The sequence below is a fragment of the Humulus lupulus genome, chromosome 8 (assembly GCF_963169125.1).
Source record: "Humulus lupulus chromosome 8, drHumLupu1.1, whole genome shotgun sequence".
Taxonomy (NCBI): Eukaryota; Viridiplantae; Streptophyta; class Magnoliopsida; order Rosales; family Cannabaceae; genus Humulus; species Humulus lupulus.
Genome location: NC_084800.1, coordinates 65883461 through 65890923, shown reverse-complemented (window position 1 = coordinate 65890923; position 7463 = coordinate 65883461).

Below are 7463 nucleotides of genomic sequence, written 5' to 3'. Positions count from 1 at the left end.
GGTAAACCTTCTATTCCATTCCACGCTGGAGAAGATGGGTTTGTCTGTCACCGAGCTGAAAGCAACCTCCATGATGCTTTATGGATTCTCTGGAGAAGGATCAGTGGCAATAGGGATGATCGAGCTGGTGATCACCTTAGGAGAGGGACCTCAGACAGTCTCAAAACTCCTCGAGTTCGTGGTCATCGACTGTCCTGCCGCGTACAATGCCATTTTGGGTCGACCTACACTTATAGCTTTTGAAGCCATTACCTCCATCTGCCACCTCGCGCTGAAATTCCCCTCTTCCACGAGGATATGCACGGTCCGTGGGGATAAACTTGCTGCCAGGGAATGCTACAACATTTCCATGAAGGGAAAATTAAAACCCAGGCAGTTAACGATGACCGTCCAAGGTGGAGAAGAGGAATCTCAGGAACCTTTTCCTAATCCTGAGATTGAAAAACCTCAGAGAGCCGAAGGGGAAAATATCGTCCTAAGTGAGGATATTGACCCCAGAGTAGGCGAGGATAAGTCCGAGCTCCAAGCTATCAAAGAGCTCGAGGAAGTAAATGTCGATCCACAAAATCCCTCACGAATGGTTAAGCTCGGGAAAAACCTCTGTGGCAAGAGGAAGGCGGAGCTGATCAAGTTCCTCCAGGAGAACTTGGATGTGTTCGCATGGTCACATGAGGACATGATGGGAATCAGCCCAAGCGTTATCATGCACACCCTCCATTTAGATAAGAGCGTGCCTGCGAAGTCCCAGAAACAGAGGCGCTTGGGAACAACTCGAGCTGAAGCCCTAGAAGAAAAAGTAGTCCGGCTCAAAAAGTACGGCTTTATCCACGAAGCTAAGTTCCCGATCTGGGTCGCCAATCCTGTGTTGGTCCCAAATCCCAACGGGAAATGGCGAACCTGCATTGACTTCTCCGATCTGAACAAAGCTTGCCCCAAAGACTGTTTTCCATTGCCAAGGATCGACCAATTGGTGGATGCCACGGCGGGGCATGAGCTCATGTCCTTTATGGACGCATACTCAGGCTATAATCAGATTGCCATGAATCCATCGGACCAGGAGCACACAAGCTTCATGATCCCAACTAACGTATATTGTTACAAGGTCATGCCATTCAGGCTGAAGAACGTCGGTGCTACATACCAGAGATTGGTAAACAAGATGTTCGCCAACCAGATCGGGAAGAACATGGAAGTGTACGTTGACGACATGCTGGTCAAGTCGAAAACTACTGATAACCATGTTTCCGACCTGGAGGAATGCTTCAAGATACTAAGAGAATACAACATGAGGCTTAACCCACAAAAGTGCACTTTCGGGGTCGCATTTGGAAAATTCTTGGGTTTCATTGTCAACACTAGAGGAATCGAGGCGAACCCTGATAAGATCAGGACGTTGCTCAAGCTTCCCTCACCTCGGTCGCGAAAAGACGTTCAAGGCCTGACAGGAAGGGTGGCAGCCCTTAATCGGTTTATTTCTAAATCCACCGACAAGTGTCTGCCATTCAACAACCTGCTCCAGGGGAATTAGAAGTTCGAATGGACAAAGGAGTGTGAACGTGCCTTCCTCGACCTAAAAGCACATCTGGCCGAGCCGCCCATGTTATCCACACCAACGGCAGGAGAACCTCTTTTCCTTTATCTAGCTATCACAGAAGATGCAGCTAGTGCCGTATTGGTCCGAGAAGAAGACCGGGTTCAAAAACCAGTCTATTACATCAACAAGAGGCTTCTCGGAGCTGAGTCTCAATATCCGTTGATGGAAAAGAAGGTGTTCTGTCTCATCACGGCCTCCCGAAAGCTCAGGATGTATTTCCAATCTCATTCAATACATGTCATAACTGATCAACCTTTAAGGCAGGTTTTGCATAAACCTGAAGCATCGGGACGTTTGTTTAAGTGGGCTATTGAGCTCAGCCAGTTCGAGATTTTGTACACTCCACGAACTACAATAAAAAGCCAGGCCCTGGCTGATTTTGTGGCAGAATGCACAGGATTCCGAGAAGATTCTGTGGAAGATTCACCCCAGGTCACCTCGTCCCAGGCGTCATGGAAGATCTTCGTAGATAGCTCATTTAATGAGAACAGCTCCGAGGCTGGAATCACTTTGATATCCCCAGAAGGACATAGATTCCACTCGGCGTTGAGATTCGGATTCAAGGCTTCCAACAATGAGGCTGAATACGAAGCATTACTGGCCGGGCTGAGGGTGGCCCGAGAGCTGAAGGCCAGCTCCGTTCAGTGTTTCAGCGATTCCCAGCTCGTGGTAAACCAGGTGCTAGGTGAATATCAGGCCCGGGGGAACCAAGATGGTTGCTTACCTGGCCAAGGTAAAAGTCGAGCTGTCCGTATTCGAACGGGGCTCAATCGAACGGATACCTCGAGAGCAGAACGCCAACGCGGACACCCTTGCCAAGCTCTCTACCTCAGGGGAGACGAAGACTTTGGGGTTAGTATTGGTAGAGTTCCTGAGAAACCAAGCATAGAAGTCGGGGCGGAGGTCGAGATGATCGACGCCAGACCGACCTGGATGACCCCCATCCTCGAATATCTCACCGAAGGAAAGTTACCGAAAGAGCGTAATGACGCACGGCGGATACTTTACCAGGCTCCAAGGTATACAATGGTAGATGGGATGCTATACCGCCGTGGGCACTCTCTACCCCTCCTACGATGTGTTCTGCCAGGCGAAGCAAAGACCATTTTGCAAGAGGTGCATGAGGGTTTTTGCGGAGATCACACTGGGGGCAAAGTTTGGCTCTAAAAATCTTAAGGCAAGGATATTACTGGCCCACTCTGTCAAAAGATTCGATCTCTTACGTCAAGAGATGTGACAAGTGCCAGCGATTCACCATAGTTTCCCGAGCTCCCCCAGTCGAGCTGAAGATGAACTTGTCCCCATGGCCATTCGCGGTCTGGGGAATCGACTTGGTTGGCGCCCTCCCTACTGGAAAGGGAGGGGTCTGTTACGCGGTAGTGGCTATTGACTACTTCACCAAGTGGGCTGAGGCAGAACCCTTGGCAACAATCACTTCCAAGAGAGTCCTCGACTTTGTGGTCAAGAGCATTATTTGCCGGTTCAGGCTACCAAAGAAAATCATATCAGACAATGGGACGCAGTTTGACAGCGACCTCTTCACCAAATTATGTGAAAGGTACGACATTGTAAAAAGTTTCTCCTCCGTGGCCTATCCCTAGGAAAATGGGCAGGTCGAGGCTGTCAATAAGACACTAAAGGCGAGCCTTAAGAAGAGACTGGATGAAGCCAAGGGGGTCTGGCTGGAACAGCTCCCCCAGGTACTGTGGGCATACCAGACTTCGCATCGAACTCCTACGGGTCATACTCCTTTCTACCTAGCTTTTGGGAGTGAGGCAGTCCTTCCTGTCGAGATAAAGAAATCTTCGCATAGAGTCCAGGCGTATGGCCAGAACCACAATCACGAACTGCTTCGCGCGTCCCTCGACCTGATTGATGAAAGATGAGAAGATTCGCAGCTCTAGCTCGCGCGTTACCAGCAAAAAATTACTCGTTATTTCAACTCAAAGGTCAGAAAACGCGCCTTTAGCATTGGCGACCTGGTCCTCAGGAGAGTCTTCTTAGCCAGCAAGGACGCCAAAGACGGAGTATTGGGACTGAACTAGGAAGGGCCATACCAAATAACAGAGGTCATAAAGGAAGGAACCTACAAGTTAGCTCGGCTAAATGGAGAAGCAGTTCCACGGACTTGGAACGTCATCCACTTAAACAAATATTATCAGTAATACCCTTGTGAGGCTTACTCAGAAAGGCCATTTTTTGTTTATTAAGCAATGAGAATTTGTTTTTTTTTTCATTAGTGTATATTTGCGAATGTAATCTCAAGTAACCACGAAAGACCCTTTCCCAATTACTTGGGGGGCATATGGTACCTGGACACAACCAGGACACCTTAAAGACTTAGAAGTTAATGCAAATCGATTGATCGATGTTTTTTCTTAAAAAGCACGAGATATTGATAAAGGATTAACACGAACTAAGTCATATCCTGGATATAACCAGGTCGTCCGAAAACTTAGAAGTTAATTCAAATTGATTGATCGTTGTTTTTCTTAAAAAGCATGAGATAGTGATAAAAGTTAACGCGAACTAAGTTTTCAAATTAACGTCCTAGATGTAACCAGGTCCTAAAACTTAGAAGTTAATTCAAATTGATTGATCATTGTTTTTCTTAAAAAGCACAAGATATTGATAAAAGTTAATGCGAACTAAGTTTTCAAATTAACGTCCTGGATGTAACCAGGTCCTAAAACTTAGAAGTTAATTCAAATTGATTGATCGTTGTTTTTCTTAAAAAGCACAAGATATTGATAAAAGTTAACGCGAACTAAGTTTTCAAATTAACGCCGTGGATGTAACCAGGTCCTAAAACTTAGAAGTTAATTCAAATTGATTGATCGTTGCTTTTCTTAAAAAGCATGAGATATTAATAAAAAATTAACGCGAACTAAGTTTTTAAAGTAATGTCCTGGATGCAACCAGGACTTATCTTAGAAGTTGGCTCAAAATTGATTATGTTTTTTCCTAGAAAAGCATAAAATATCAATCGCAGCACCAACAAAAACTAAGACTATTACCAAAATGCATAAAGGCAAAATAATGCAAATCAATTAAAAGCAAAAAATTGATAAAGCCAATTGTCTCGAGGTTGGAAAACCTCATACAGAGTTACAAAAAATATATATATATATATATATGTTGTTCAAAGGGCAAAAAGAAAAGAAGTCCTAGGCCCCGCCAGGCTGCTCCGATGAGGTCACCACCTCGCCCTCCTGTTTGGCAGCTATAGAGGTCTCCCTGGTCTTGGAGGGCGCCTCTTGCTGAAGGTGAGCTTTGAACCCCTCCCGGAGGGACTCCCATGCATCCGATTCTAGAAAGGAGAAGTCACCATCTGGGTTGAAGACCTAACAATGGTATAGCATATCCTCCATGGAGGAGCTGGAAGCTGCCCTCTCCGTCGCTAGGGCGGCCTTAGCTTCCTCGGCCTCATCCTTCGCGGTGTCCAGTGCGGCCCAAGCAACCCTGGCCTCCTCGAGTTCGGCTGCAGCGGTTAGGGCGGCTTTGGTGGCCTCGGCCTCCTACAGCTTGGATCGGGATGCATCCAACTCAGCCCGCGCGGCCGCCAGGGCATCCTTGGCATCCTGTTCCTGCTTTTGGGTGGTCTTAAAGGCGACCAAAGTAGTCTGGTGTTCGCCCCTCATATCCTCGAGCCGAGCCTTGGATCGGGATATGCTCCGGTGAAGAGCCAGGGCACCCTACAAGACAAAAAGGGGACAAGGCAACTGCCTTAGAAAAAAAAAAGAGAATGTGCGATGCATAATGTGTAAAGAATACAAATGGCAAAGCCAACTTACCGTTAGAGCCATCCCCAGCGAAGAATCCATCACGCTCTCCGGGCTCCTTGTTTCAATCGCCCGCAGGTCCCTTTCGGTGGTGTTATAGTAGTGGTCCACGGTGTAGCTCGCCGTCTCGTAGACCGTCCCCCGAAAGACATCGGGGATCTTCTCCAAGGCCCGAGGATCCACCGGAACGCACACCTCGGGGGCTGTGGTTGACAAAGTCCCGGGGTCCACCTCCATTTCCCAAGCAAAGGTGGGAGCTCACGGAGGGGGTGGGGGCATCTTCTCCATTGCAGGAGGAGGTGGAGGCACCTTTGCCTGGGCAGCCGGGGTTTGGTCTTTCCCCTTTGCAGGGGACTTGGATGTTTTCCCGATGGCCTTCTTCGCTACCCGGAGCTTCTTCACCATGGGCCCAGTAGCCCCGGCAGAAGGGTCCCCTACGGGGAACATAGCTCGCAAGTCTTTGCTCCCGGACTGAGACATCTCTTCTGATAAAGCAAAGACAAAGCATTAGTATACAAGTAAATATTTATGCAAGAACAACAAAAATAAAAGGGAAAACGGAACTCAAGTATATATTGAAAAGGATCCTACCCTCCGAGCTAGAGGAGGAATCTATGGCCACGACCACTGGCCCCGGAGCTTCCATAGGGGAGTCTAAGATAACAATTTCGCGGGCTGGAAGAGGCTCTAGGTTCGAATCCGGCTCGGGACTAGACTCTTCTACGTATTGCTTAAGGCCCGGAGCTACTATACCCTCCTGAAGGGAAGGCCACGACCGGAGGTTGGTCCCATACTCCTCAAAAAAGGCCAACCTAAAAGCTATGGTGTTATTTACGACTACAGTACCCTTAGGGCGGCTACTTTCGTAATCCAGCACGAGCTGGTCGACACATTGGAGTATGGTTATGTCGAGGTCTGGGTCATTTCGGTGGTGTTGAACGGGCTGGTTAGGATTGAACCTAGCTAGTCGGAGATCCGCAGTGGCCCTATCTAAGCCCCTAAACAAATAAAGGTTACCTTGGCTGGAGGGGCCGACTGCTGCCCCGAACTGGGCCCTCTCCACGTTAATTTCTTGGGAGACCTCCAGCGCCCGCTTTCGCCGTACGAGGGGCACCTCGTGCTCCTCATCCTCTTCTTCTCCCTCGGCCTCCTCCTCGGGGATGGGCCTCATCTTGCGAGCTGGGGGGAGCCTCCGCGGTCTCCTCAGGTTCAGAGTCTGGCCTGGAGAGATCATCTTGCATGCCATCATCGTCTCGTCGGACACGAGCTGACGATAGTCCTTTTTGTTGGCGGGCAGCCCCGCCAATGTTTCGTATTGATCCCCGAGGGTCACAGACTTGCTCATCCTCGCGAAAATGGCTGCAGGATTGTTTCTAAGTCAGAAACTAATAAAAGGGAGCTAATCAATACTTAACTTACGAACTAAGAGTGAAGGATACTTATGAGGGCGGTTGAAATAGTGATGTTGCAATTGTGAAACCCCGTGGACATGAAGAACTGGTCTTTAAAGTCGTTGGGGTGGCTGGGTAGCTCGATGACTACAGCCGTGTTTGGAAAATGGGTCAGATAATAAAACCCGTCGCCTCGCCCACTCTGCTCCAGGCTGGCCTTAAGGCAGAAAAAATAAAGGATGTCCCCCGTCGTGGGGACCTCCCATTCCTGCTTCAGGAATAAGTATCTCAACCCCGCTAACAAACGGTACGAGTTAGGGGGGAGCTGGAAAGGAGCCATCTTCACATAGTTGAGGAAATCCGCAAAGTACTTGTCCAGCGGAAGGAAGGCCCCAGCCTTGAAGTGCTCGTCGCTCCAGGCCGCATATTCTTCATCGAGCGGCGCACAGCTCCGCTTGCCTTCCAGGGGATGTCGGGCGTTTAGGGTGCCCCTCCCAATCTCAATATTGTGGGAAAGGAATATATTATTCACTTTCCCCTGGTTGGTGATCTTAGAGACGATCCTCTCGGCCTCGAAGAAGGAGTCGGGCCCCACCTCGAACTCTTGCTCCACGGCTGGACCGAAAACGGGGATTGGAGAGTCCATGACCACCTCTTTTCCCTTGGCTTGCTGAGAAGACGAGCTGCCAACTGTCT